This window comes from Schistocerca cancellata, chromosome 9 (genome assembly GCF_023864275.1).
Source record: "Schistocerca cancellata isolate TAMUIC-IGC-003103 chromosome 9, iqSchCanc2.1, whole genome shotgun sequence".
Classification (NCBI taxonomy): domain Eukaryota; kingdom Metazoa; phylum Arthropoda; class Insecta; order Orthoptera; family Acrididae; genus Schistocerca; species Schistocerca cancellata.
In genome coordinates this window covers 267468455-267483115 of record NC_064634.1, presented here as the reverse complement: position 1 = coordinate 267483115, position 14661 = coordinate 267468455, and the positions used below count along the sequence as shown (strand labels likewise).

Below are 14661 nucleotides of genomic sequence, written 5' to 3'. Positions count from 1 at the left end.
CAGACCGGCTTGTGCGAGCCCGAAGTTGTTTCGGTTTTTTGTCACACGATGTTCTGCCTTCATTAAACTGTTGCATCCACGAACGCACTTTCGACACATCCATAACTCCATCACCACATGTCTCCTTCAACTGTCGACGAATTTCAATTGGTTTCACACCACGCAAATTCAGAAAACGAATGATTGCACGCTGTTCAAGTAAGGAAAGCGTCGCCATTTTAAGTATTTAAAACAGTTCTCATTCTCGCCGCTGGCAGTAAAATTCCATCTGCCGTACGGTGCTGCCATCTCTGGGACGTATTGACAATGAACGCAGCCTCATTTTAAAACAATGCGCGTGTTTCTATCTCTTTCCAGTCCGGAGAAAAAAAATCGGAGGCCTTAGAATTTGAACGCACCTCGTATAACAGGATGAGATGAAGAGCGGAAGAAGCAGATTCAGTTGGTCGTCTGTGTACTCACATTGTTGAGGAGATCAAAAAATGGTTCAAATAGCTCTAAGCACTATGGGACTTGACATCTGAGATGAGCAGTCCCCTAGACTTAGAACTACTTAGATATAACTAACCTAAGGACATCACACACATCCATGCCCGAGGCAGAATTCGAACCTGCGACCGTAGCAGCAGCGCGGTTCCGGACTGAAGCGCCTAGAACCGCTCGCCCACAGCGGCGGGCTGTTGAGGAGAGGATTTTAAGCCATCACCCGGCGGTTCACAATCACGGATTCCTGCATTTCTGTAAACCATAATATGCAGATGCCGGGAGTTATCCTAGTGCAAAACGCTTACAGTTCCTTCCATTATTTTTCTGAAATAGAGCTGATGATCGGTCGCCATATACCTTTTTGTTTTCTCTTCGTCGGCCAGCCAAAATTAGTCACATGAAACTTTCGTTTCTGTGAACATGTCTGGATGATGTTTGCTTAAAGAAACTCATCAGATTTAGTCTGCGTAAATTTTATCACGTACTGAAAATATTTGTGATGGGAAACAACGACATTTCCTGTTGTCGTAGAGTTTCTAAACGTAATTTACAATTCCTTTTAACGTAGTTCTTGGCAATAACAGCGGTCGTAAAATGCTATTAACAATTACATATAATAAAAACAGTCTAGACCGCATGCAACAATTTTATTATAGAAAAATTTGAAATGTTTCTATCAGTGTTTAACCGCCTTCAGTCCGCTACTCCATGCTGGCTGCTGGACACGGTGGCACACAGCATGAAACGCTCTCGGAAGCTTCATGTCATCCAGGTGATTTTTTAAAATTAAATTAATGCACGCGGTCTAGAACGTTTATAATTATATACAAAATTCTAAAAGTAGATTCAATCATACGTCAGTACGACTACTCATGTCTTCCTACAGACCTTTCTGATTTATTGTTCGTTAGGGTTATTAAACAGAGATGATTAGGTAGGCAGTGACCACATTGTCCGTGTGTCCTTACGAATAATTTGTGATCCAACGCCCTGACTTAAATTGTAAACTCTCACGAATTGTGATTCCGAGGGATGCGGTTTGACTATTGCGCAGAAAACTGGGTGTCGGAGGAGGGACGATGTATGTCAATAAAGGAAACAAGCTCTTAGGTCATAATGGAACAGCAGCTTTACAACTACAAAATCTGGAGAAATCGGAAGATCAAATACACAACGAAGTCTGTAGAGTATATGTTTTCAATATCAGCCACTGTTTGCTGTTGACGTATGTGCACAGAAACGAGAAAGAAAGTCGTAACGTTAGAGAAACTATTGCGAACTTTTTATAAGCTGTGGCTGATGGTTATAGCTTTAGACGAAATGTTTTGATTTGGTATGACGTACACTAAAGCAAAGCACGTGTGTCCACAATTTTTGTCATGATTTTACAGTCGTAAAAATAAAACAAAGGGATCATAACTAACAACAGCCCGTCTTCCGTAACGGCGATCGCCATTCCCTTCTATTCAGCACCTGTCAGTCACTTTGCTGTTACGTGTCATTTAATTATGTGTACATGCTCAGTTTTCTGCTCCATATGCTCACAGTGTATCGACGTCCTACAGAGTGATCTTCGCCATATATTTTAGGCAGTGATGCTTAATTTCTCCCACTGTCAGAAATAACAAGCAATCAGTCAAAAATATTAACTGCTGGATATGGCTTAGAATGTGTTACTTCTTCTGCACTATTCTACCTTCGACTGCTGTTTTCACATTTGAACAGTATGTGATTGTGTTACTGAAATTTTTACTGACTGGATCACTCTGAGGTTGTGTCTACGTCCTTGAACGACTTATTATTTGAGTTACACTGTGACTGTAATGATTGGAGTTACAATGATTAAACACATTTTAGTCATTTAATATTTAGACGATACCAACAACCTTCTGCTTTAATTCTAAACGTCTGTTCACGTCGTTCATTCGAGCCCTAATACGAGGTGTGGGTATAAAATAACGGGAGAGATGTTTTCACTAAGTTCGCAATTGCCAGATATGACTCTGTGAGAATATTAAAAGAAAACGACCCTAGCTGTGGAAGAACAAGTCGCGGATTACTCAGCAAGACAACGCACCGGCTCGTACAGCGTTGTCTGTTACAACGTTTGTAGCGAAGTACAGCAACCCATTGTTAGACAGCCCACTGTATTCGCCACACCTAGCGCCATGCGACAGTTATCTATTCCCCAAGCTCAAATCTGCATTAAAAGAAATAAGTATTCTGTCAGCGGTGAAAGAAGAACTTCACGCGTCATCTATGAGCTCTCAGAGAAGCACTTCCTCCATTGTTTCCATCATCGGAAAATTTTTATGCAGCGTTACAGGGACAGAGGAGGGGATTATGTTGAGGGTGACTATAAGTCTTTGAATGTGTTCCCTTGAAAAAAAAAGTTTGACAGCAGTAGTTGCATTATTTTATAGTCACATCTCGTACTACAGACCAGTCGTGTCATGTTAATCCGTTAGTTTTCACAGTTCTCTCATTGCACATATTCTTCGAAATCCCTTAAACGGAAGAAACTTTACAGTATGACATAATGTAACGAGAGATACCGCAGCCGTAAATTTTTTTAAATATTTAAAATAACAGTCTAGCAAGGAGAAGACCCCAGCGCTGAGATCGACTTAACAATGTTACACTCTATACAGTTATGTAGGTTAAGATTCCAGATACCACACATTGGAGCGATTCACCCTGGTGGCCCCTCGTTTACAACTAACTTGACGAAAAAAGATTTCGGAATTATGCGCTACAGTCAATAGCGTTAAAAAATTTACGTTACAGAGCTTGGTTGCGTGGCTTAATGGAGAGGATAATAGCTTCACACGCAGTGCTTTGAATCTCATGAAGTGTAGCAATTTTTTTATTGTTGAATCTTTATCGAAATGACTTTCATCATAATTTTTATTCAGCTAATTGATTTAGTTGTATTTTTTTTATTTCCACTCCTCTGTCACATAATTTTATTCGCAATATCAATATTGTCATTGCTCTCATTTTTCTTCCTATCTTTCTTTTCCAACTTGAAATCTTTGCTCTTGTGTTTTTACTTAATTTTATGTATTAATTTCGATTTAGTTCCTTTTGTTGAGTCATTCTGACTTTTCGTCCACATTAATACGTTTATTATGTCTGTTTCTCATTTTCCTTGAATTTCGTTTTGCATGTAAGCCCTCCTTTCATTTAAATCTTGATATGGATTATTCTGCCAATAGTGCAATAAGGATTACGTTATGTTCCAAATGTTTGTATGACGATCATCGTGCAAACAAAAAAAAAATGGTATCTGGTAACGAAAATTACACTTTTCACACCATTACCCATCAATATAAAGAGGTTACTACGCCTTTTGTTTTTTTAACTGATAGAGCTGAAATTTCAAATAATTGAATACTGCAATACGTAAATTAAATGAAATTCCAGTTCACAGAAACTACGAATGGAAGAACAGTGATATAAAGGAAAATGTAACAAATGAACAAGTTCATACAGTGACTAAAATGATGTCACAAACGAATAACAACAAAAAATATCATTTAAACCAATTAACTGAATGAAAAACATCCAAAGTTACGTTTAAAAATTTAAAAGTGAAAAACTAACTGCACCTGCCGACGTTTTTCTTTCTCATTGTGTTCGTTATTGTTCGTGGCACAGCCATTCAAGTTCACCATTGATAAATTCACTAGTCTTCTTTTATTACAGAGGGCAGCTAAAGCTCTGACTGAACACGCTGAGCTGCCGTGCCGGGTATGTTAGAACCCAGAACCTCCTGTGTGTAAAGCTATTATTCTATCCGCTACCGGTTTACGGAGTACGACTTCTCATACGTTATTGAGCATCACGGAAAGTTCCCAAATTTTTTTGTCAGTTACTCGCAAAATGGGGCCCACCAAACTGAATGGCTGCAGGGTGCGATATCTGAGATCCTAACCTACATCATGGTATATTAAGTTTCAAAAAGTCGACCTCATCCCTGGGGATCTCTCCTTGTAAGATGCACACAGTGAAACTCGATTTCTTTTTCGACCAGGTTTAATATGCATCTCCATATCTGATTAATCACAAATTTAGAAAACTTAAAGTTCCTTGCAACATATACGCGTCCTCCTGCTTGTGGAATCCAAACTTCAGATTAGCGTTAAACATTATGAATGACTACATTTTACTCGCGGTTTTCCAGTAACACGTCTCCACATCCGTAATGTCACTTGACACGTCTATACCGTTCTCTGTTTAAAAAATGAAGCGATCTCTTTCAGTGCTCTACGGCGAGTGACGTAGTGCCCCAACAGAGGACGGAATTCCCGCTGTAGTGGGCCGAGTATGTGCACTGTGTCGCTATTTCAAATATTGCGTACTGCACGATAACGGCGGCGTGATGATACGGCGAGCAATTAAACAAATTTATGCGCTGTGCGCGATTTAGTGCACGCTGACAGGTGGTGCAATAGCGGAACGAAATTAATGCTGCAGGTCAGACTAATTGTTAGCGCTGCGTCATACGGCTCCGGCAAACCGTGAACAACCGCAAAACATTACAGTCCATTTAGATTAGTCTGCTTTTATCTGTATAATTGATTACGCGGTCTGCGAAGGCAACCACACTGGTTATCCTACTTTAATGTGATGCGCCAGACACTGTAGGAAATTCTGGAACGTTTCCCACCAGTGTCCTCTCGAAGTTCTATGATCTGTTCATGTTACAGTGCATGTCTCCCCAATTTCTTTAATCTACGGAGAATCTATACGTGTTAATAATAGGACATAAGTCTTCCGAAATAAATTCAGTAAACAGGTCATCAATCATTAGAGATAAAATATATATTCAAACATGAGGGAGACGAGGGACAATGAGATTTGTACCATGACATTATAGCACAAAACATGGGAAAAGAGGGTGTTTTTAATGAGGTGCTGGACATTGGAGAAAAACTGATGACTGGCGGACTACAAGCTATGACTGAGAATGTATTTGAGAGTGAAGTTATTCGTACACTTTTGAAAACGGTTTTGATTTACTCTCTACATAAATAAGGTGACACAGCGGATCCAAACCATTACTGAGGCGTTTCTTTTCTGTTAGTGGCTTACAGAGCATTCTCTGTATCGATCCCTTCAGATTACTGCAACAGACGGAATGGAAGATTAGTGAATACCAGGCAGGATTTTCGACAAGCCAGTCTCAACAGAACAGATCTGGAGACCGCTAGAACAGAACAGATGTTGCCAGGCAGCGAGCACTCCACTGCCTCGCGAATCAGATGTCGTGTTGCAAATTTAAAATGTAGTGCTAAATTTAAAATATATACAAATACATTTTGTACTCACCTGAGTGACGTAAGGAAATGTTGGAACTACCCGCCATAGTTTTCACCCATTTCTGACATCTAATCAAGAAATTATTCATCACACGATTTAATTCTGTTTCATAAATTATATTAAGTGACTCGCGCAAATCATCTTGTAGTGTCTGTAACATGCACCCATTTGTTGGGTACACTTTATCCTTCAGTGCTCCGCGACATCTCACGGGGTTAAATCGTGGCCCGATTTTGTTGCCATTGACTTTGCAATGGAACACATCATAAATTCCGTGCAAAGGAACATTGGCTGAATTATCCTGCCCCCAATATTGTTTAAAAAGCGCGAAACTTTGTCCTCTTTCACTCAAGTAATTAAAAAACTGTTGCAAAATATTTTGCACTGTTCTTTCATTGTTGAGTATCTCATTAAAAATTATTCTGTCACTGGTAACTGTGCACCACTCCCCTATTTTCAGATCATGAACGGGTATCTCATGAACCAGAGAAGGAACTATCAGCGCTCCATTGTCGACAGCTTTGGAAATTAACGTTCCCGGTAAATGGAACCTGTTTCAAAACGCACTCTCAAAAACATACCACCTAAGATAGATCACAAGATTTAAGTTCTAGCACTGCTGTTACTTTATACGGCCTTAGCCCAAGTAACATAGCAACTGTTACTACAGAGGTGCAAGGAATTTGTGTTTACTGTTAACCACTTTTACGAGACTTTCATGAGGATTTTTCAGGCAGTATGCAGTGTCATCGAGGTGAGCTTCTGTGAGCATTGTAAGCAGTAGTTTACGCTTCTTGTCATGAACACTTCCTGTTTCACGAAATTTATTCACTATTTGGCGCCGGCCGAAGTGTCCGTGCGGTTCTAGCGCTGCAGTCTGGAACCGCGAGACCGCTACGGTCGCAGGTTCGAATCCTGCCTCGGGCATGGATGTGTGTTATGTCCTTAGGTTAGTTAGGTTTAACTAGTTCTAAGTTCTAGGGGACTAATGACCTCAGAAGCTGAGTCCCATAGTGCTCAGAGCCATTTGAACCATTTGAGCCACTATTTCGCGAATTGTTCAAAGACTCGGAATTCGAACACAAGAAAACTTCCGTTGAGACAACCTCCTGACAATATGAACGGACTCTGTACGCACAAATTAATGGCAAATAAATACTAGGTTTAGAATTAGTAATTCTATCCTGTTGCTATTGCGATCTCAGTCTTCAGTGTTACACTCGTGTTGTTTGTTTCACTGTTCGAATGGCACTGGCCGAGAATGCGCGCAGTGCGGCATTAACAGGGAGAAGCTGGCCCGCTTGACCGCTCTGCGCAACGCCGGTGGCCAACTAACAAGCCGCGCGTGCCGTCCAAGTGGTTCAAATGGCTCTGAGCACTATGGGACTTAACATCTGTGGTCATCAGTTCCCTAGAACTTAGAACTACTTAAACCTAACTAACCTAAGCACACCACAGACATCCATGCCCGAGGGAGGATTCGAACCTGCGACAGCAGCGGTCGTGCGGTTCAAGATTGAAGCGCCTAGAACAGCTCGGCCACACCGGCCGGCCGCGTGACGTCATCACATAAATATAATACCCTGTATAGCACAGGCAGTCATTTCGTACTGGGGTCACGTATGTATATGTAAATACAAAAATAAAAAATGCCAAGTGTGTGGGCTACGTTGGCATTAAGCACCACCAAATACATTTCATTATTAATTTAGTTTTTTACCACAGTTGCATTCATATTCGATGATGGAGACTAATTTCGAAGATGAGTGGAATCGTTCGAAACTAGCCACTTTTAAGGAATATGCACGAAACTATGACAGGAAAGTATATACATAAAAAACTATTACTCGATTGATCAAAGGAACCTATTTAACAGGCTATTTGCAGAGGCTTGGATAACAAAGCAACTAACGCATTCCGAGAGAACCTCACAAACACTAAACTCCTCTAAACTGAAATATCCGAAAAGTTTGAAATAAAGATGAATATAAGAAAGAATGATGATTTATCTAGACTACATTTAGATCCGGTACTGGATAATATCATCAAAATATGGTAGGAAGAAATACCGCAAATAAACATGCGAACAAAAAGTAAAGCAATCTGTGATGTCACCGCCAGTCACCACACTTGCTAGGTGGTAGCCTTTAAATCGGCCGCGGTCCTCCGTTAGTATACGTCGGACCCGCATGTCGCCACTGTCAGTGATTGCCGCCACACGGCAGGTGTAGAGAGACTTCCTAGCACTCGCCCCGGTTGTACAACCGACTTTGCTAGCGATGGTTCACTGACAAAATACGCTCTCAGTTGCCGAGACGATAGTTAGCATAGCCTTCAGCTACGTCATTTGCTACGACCTAGCAAGGCGCCATTACCAGTTACTATTGAGATTGTGAATAATGTTCACCATTTATGGATTAAAGTTAAGTATTCCCCCAGCTACGTCCTTTTTTCTAAAGTCTAATTTCCTTGTCCTGTTCCAGACCTCACTCCCGCCTGCGTGAGCTAAAACGCGTGCCTTTCGGCTTCCTCTAATAACACGGGGTTGGCTCTCATGCCAATCCACAACACAATCAACAGCGAATTTCTTGCCATTGGTGATCACCTAGCAACAATGACCAGGATTACTAACGATGCCAGGCACGCCGCAGAGAACCGGCATGAGATCGTTGCCATAACTGGCTCCCAAGTCTCTACTGACAGCTCCTAATATGTATATCTGTAGTCCTTTCTGACGAGATGTGGCAACAGCACTCAGATTCAGATTTCACGTACCTGGATGAAATGATCGATAACTTACCCAGTGCAATTATTCAATAAAGCCGATGCAGAAAATTTTGGGTAAAGTCGTCTCAGTCATCTGAAATACTTATTACAATAAGTCCCTCCTACGGCTAACTAAGTCAAAATCATACAGTCGCTCTCCTACGTTAGTTAGATGGTTAGTTTCACGTTCCATGGATCATTTTATACAATAAATCGTAGCGGTGTGGAACTTGTAATTTTACTTTCGCATCGTGAATTAGTTCTACTTTCGCATCGTGAATTAGTTCAATATGTCTACATCCTTATCATTTAAAAGATTTAGTTTCAAAATAAACAGATGCTAGGAGTTTGTAATTCCTACCCACCATCTCTTGCACATTACGATAATATAAATTCTTCTACAGAATCGGAGTTGTTACGGCGAAACGTTTTGAGTTTGATTGCAAATTATACTTTGCTGTCCGTCAAATATTTCCTATTACTGGCTGAGAAATCAGATAATGTAGATGCATAATTGTGCACCACTTTTTTGTGCTAAGGACAACCCTCATAAGGCGTAATGAATGTAATTTTTCCTTCTGCTACTGCAATTATGTACATCATTGTTCATTTTGAACTGTAGTGGATTGTTTACAACAAACTTCAAGAGGGAATAAGTATACCGCGAAGCTTGAGGCAAAATGTTCACGTGCGTGAGCAGATGTCTACAGAATGCTCTAGGGTGAGCACCACATACTAGTCTAACAGCATGTTTTTGAGCAATGAAGACTTTCTTCAATAAAGAAGAGTTAACCCAGAAATTATGCCTTCTGACATTATCGAACGAAAATACGCAAAATATGTCAACTGTCTGATTTGTCTCTCTCCAAGATTTCCAATGATTCCTAGTACAAATGTGGCTGAACTTAGTTATTTTAGGAGTTCACATAAGCGTTTTCTTCAGTTTAAAATCTCATAAATACGAGACGTTTCCACCCTATTTGTTATTTCCTTACCATATGTTAAACTAACCTATGGTGTAGTATCCCTAGATATACAGAGCTGAGTATGTTGTGCCTTTCTGAAATGGGGGGTGAGACCATTTGCAGACAACCAGAAATTGATAGTTTTAATTGCACTGTTTACCATTTCTTCGGTTTCTGTATATGTGTTTGGAATGTTTACAAAACTAGTATCATCTGAAAAAAGTACTAATTTTGCTTGCTGTATATTATACGGGAGATCAGAGAATTCTGTTTAGTCGAGACATCGTAAACCATGTCATTGTGAAAATGGAATAAAGACATTTCGGAAATAATTGGACCCAGGATCGAAAACGGTGTGTTGATGCAAAAATAATTCCATGGTATGATATTGTTCGGAGACGACGCCTGAGAGTTAACGGATGTATAGCACAAAGCGACGGCCCACATTTAACCAAGACAATAATCCACATCGTAAACCGGACTCGAAGAAGCCTACACCAAAGGATCTAAAGGCAGTTGCTGTTGACCAAGTACAAGGACTGTATACATACAGAAGATCGAGTCCCATAAGTTCACATCTAAAAAATTAATCTTAAAAGCCTATTAATCTTAAAAGCCTATGGACACTGGAGCATCGACGGACCCATACTGATAGAATGAAGAAGCTCTGAAAAGGCAAGGAGGACAAGAAGGCAAAAGCTAACTAATGGTTACACGTTCTTTAAAGGACCAAGTGAAATAATAATAAACTCGAATCACGAATGAAAATGCGAAGCAGTCATTGCCTAAAATTTGAATCAAAGCATTGAGTTAATTCAAGATAAACATATAACTTTAGAAATTCACAACAAGTTTTCTATATATACGGAATTTTAGAGTTGGAATTTTACATCTTCGTTTGCTTCATTGACGATAAGAAACTTACTGGGGCTAGTTCATAGACGTTCACAATCTCGTTCGTCGAACTAGGGTTAATCAGACTACTATACTTTTGCTGGTGACTGACAGTTCGGAAACATAAGCATATGTTTAACTTTCTTGTTTTTCATTTTCATCGTGAATGTGATGACTTGATGTATAATATACGTATTCTCAACCAGAATGTCTCATTCATGTTGTCAGACGAGGAATGTTTCCTCGACGTAGTGACAGAATTACCATAGTTTTAGAGTCTCCTGGTCCGGGGCGCGATATTTCAAAATACACTACTGACATGTTCGGTGTGGCTGCAAATAACGAGCAGAGTATCACTACGTCGTCGCAATGCTAAGCTATCTTGCGAACTGTGACGGCATCGAAATAGTTTTAAATAAGTTGATAACATTCTAATAAAAAATCGAAACATTTCCTCAAAAGTCCATAAGATTTACTATGATCGTGTGAAACTAAAATTTCAGGAAGAATTTCTTAGTGAGGAAGCTACACAAAAACGCTCAACAAATTCCAGTGGGACAATGCTAGACCCTAAATTCGGAGAATGTACGTTTCAGTACCCACGTAAGAAACATCTTATCACTTAAAAAAACGGGCCTCCCGTCGGGTAGACCGTTCGCCGGGTGAAAGTCTTTCGATTTGACGCCACTTCGACGACTTGCGCGTCGATGGGGATGAAATGATTAGATTCCTTACATCCCATGCAATCAACATAATGATAGACAGATTTATTGTATAAATAGATACACCACCCATTCTTTCTTCTAGCGTACCACTTGCACACCGGAAAAGTGTGTGGGATGGAAGGGGGAGATGGGGAGATCACCATATTGTGAGGGAATTCTAATTTTTTCCTCTCGCGTACCACTTGCGTATCGAAGAAAAATTTGGGAATGGGAGGGTGAGAAGAGGAGTATTCATGATGAGATGGAATTTTCATTGGCTATTTTCCCTCTTTGATTTCTTTCGTTAATGATATAAATGCTATATAACAAATCTAACTCTGTGTGTAAAATGTTGTAGAGTTTTATTTTTTATTGTATGAGTGCTTTGTTCAGAGGATTTAATAGATATGTAGACCCAGAGGTACAGGAAAATGAAGATAGTCGAAAAAGTGTGCCCTGGAAGACTAGTAGTGTTGTTTCTTGGGTTCACTGGCTGAAAAATAGGAAGGATCACCGAAAGTAATAGTAGAGGACGCTACGAATTAATTATCGATTTGAGACGTGTTGCAAACTGAGCACAGACAGACGGAGGTCGAACTGTAACGTTTATAAGGAACTGCTACAGACAGTGCGTATGTGCACGATGTTTATTCAAAAGGAGAGCTCAATCTTTTAGGAGCGATCTTTTATAACTAGTGCTGTTAAAGGAATTATATACAAACAGTGACAATGTGAGAGTGAAGTACGTTTTCTTCCTTACCGTTGACAACCAGTAAACTATACTGACATCCTGTGCCATGCATTTTGCCAGATATCAGCGTCGTTCTTGCACGATATTTCGACAACGTGACTCGTCATCTTCATCAAGTACTACCTGAGACTGCTCGTCGAGTGGGACGACTCCAGTATTAAACTGTAGTTTGAATATTATCTTCTTATGAATTATATGATGAGAATATTTTGATCTTAAATCCGTTCGTCTTCTGCTACATTTAACTGTGTGAACTTTCTGATGAAAACACCCGTAGTCGGTGTCGAAACCAAGCTAAAGTAAAATCTTGTTGCAACCGGTTGTCTGTGTTATACAAATCACGTTGCTTGTTAGCTGGTTAGTAATTTGCATGTTCAATGGCCGTTCAGTCTCTCTCTCTCTCTCTCACACACACACACAGAATACTACTATGCGTTTCAGAAATTCCTCAAAAAATGGTTCAAATGGCTCTGAGCACTATGGGACTTAACATCTGTGGTCATCAGTTCCCTAGAACTTAGAACTACTTAAACCTAACTAACCTAAGGACATAACACACAACCACGCCCGAGGCAGGATTCGAACCAGCGACCGTAGTAGTCGCGCAGTTCCGGACTGAGCGCCTGAACCGCTAAACCACCGCGGCCGGCAGAAATTCCTCAGCGGAGTAGAAGGAAGCTCCCTAGCACATATACTTTCTGTTTGTGTTTGAAGTTGACTGTACTACCCATTTTTTCTTTATATCAGTCAGTAGGTGATTTACAGCCGAATACCCCACTTCCACTTCTCTCTGCGCCACAGAACGGCTTAATCATAATGTAAATGATTTCTCCTGCTAGTATTACATGTACAGGTGCTACTCTAGTTTTCAAACTGTTATTGATTGTTGGCAACAAACTTAATAAGTAAACATGAAGATAGTAACTGTTCCTGAAGTAACAGATGCCATTCATGACCGTGCAGTTTCTCTAGAATAAATATCTGTTAGGAAATTTACGTATATAGATTGTGGACAGTTGGGAATGTGGGTCTCACGGGAATCGTGCACGGGATAAGTCCCCGCAGTCGCGCTGTTAATCTGTGTCCTCGTTGGCTCAGACGGATAGAGTGTCTGCCCTGTGAGCAGCAGATCCAGGGTTCGAGTCCCGGTCGGGGCACACATTTTCTGCTGTCCCCATCGAGGTATATCAACAACACCTGTCAGCAGCTGAGGGTTTCTATTAATCATCATTTAATAAGTAGAGTCAGAAAATGAACCGCTTGAGTTGTAAATTGTTCTATTAGTGTAGTTAAGATTTGTTGTTCTAAAGATAGAGCATATTTACTGACCGACTATAAAAATGTGGGCGATGCGGTCGGATTAGTCAGAATGTAAATACGGGTGTGGCATCAGATAGCCACAAAATAACCTAAGGGAAGCGGGAGCTCAAAGGAAGAAAAAGGCAAAGAAATACAAAAAGAAGCATCACCGAACAACGTAAGACAACTTACAGAGCGGGCGCATGGCTGCCGTAAGCTGTATACAGTGGGCTGCGGGCAGGTGCTGCCAAGGATACGGAGTCACGAGGTGGTAGAAGGCAGCCGCGCGCGGAAGCTGGTAGTCCACATACTACAATGAAAAGCGAAGTCATGTCACGTGATTTATCTTGGGGCCATCAGCTGGCACCTCAGTATTCACAGTGTATGGCGGTCACGCGCCGCACTGTAAGTTATCTTACGTTGTTTGGTGATGTACTCTTAGTATTTCACTAGCTTTTTCTTTCTTCTCCCCTCATATTGCTTAGATTATTTTGTGGATATCTGGTGCCAACTTCTTGTTGTCATTCTGACTAGGCCCTCTGTATGACCCTCATACAGTTGGACAGTGAATACCCACTATTATTGCAGAAAAAATTTTTAAGGCTTACACAATCTCTTGCTATACCTTCTTCATTTTCTTGTTTCGCAGGCTTGATCACCTGAAAATGGGCTTGTAATTGTTCGAAATCGCTCCTGATTTTGTACCAATAAAACTGTTTACAACAGCAGCGGTTGACCATCTGCCTCTGCTATGAAGTTCAGTAGTGGATGTTCTCCCAACTAATTCTTCTGAAACTTAATTAGGGAGTAAATGTACACTGATATTCAACTTCTGAAAGAGCTGTCAGAAAGATCTGCTAGGCTGGACACCGCACATCATCCTTATTGCAAGATTCTGTACTTCTGCTGTTAAGTGCGTGAGGTTCAGAAAGAAAATGAAGATACAGTTAACTGGTAGGTTAGTTACAGGTTCCATAGATCATCTGAACGATTCTTTTATCGAAATTATTGGGAAGGAGTCTGTTTTCAGGATGTGTATACGTGGTTTATGTTAACCTTAATGGACCCATTATCATTTTATTCTTCAGTCTGGAACCGCGTGCCCGCTACGGTCGCAGGTTCGAATCCTGCCTCGGGCATGGGTGTGTGTGAAGTCCTTAGGTTAGTTAGGTTTAAGTAGTTCTAAGTTCTAGGGGACTGATGACCATAAATGTTAAGTCCCATAGTGCTTAGAGCCATTTGAATCATCATTTTATTCCTGTTCATTTGACTACACTCGAAAATATGTACTATGACGGCGCAGTTAAAATGCCTAGCTGCTTGAAAAGGTACCTACGTGACGATGGGTGAACACCACATATGTATTATTCTTACTGCACGCTTTTGTGTAATCTATACTTTTTTTCTAAGAGATGAGTTACCCTTGAATTCCATACATTATTGAGTGGAACTATGCAAATATGTCTGGAGG

The 14661-nt window shown here is 40.5% G+C and overlaps 1 protein-coding gene across 1 annotated transcript in view; it reads left to right on the top strand.

The window, feature by feature from the left end:
• Positions 1-14661, top strand: part of LOC126100436 (protein sidekick-2-like) — a 720869-nt gene that overhangs the window by 606167 nt on the left and 100041 nt on the right. The window lies entirely within an intron of this gene.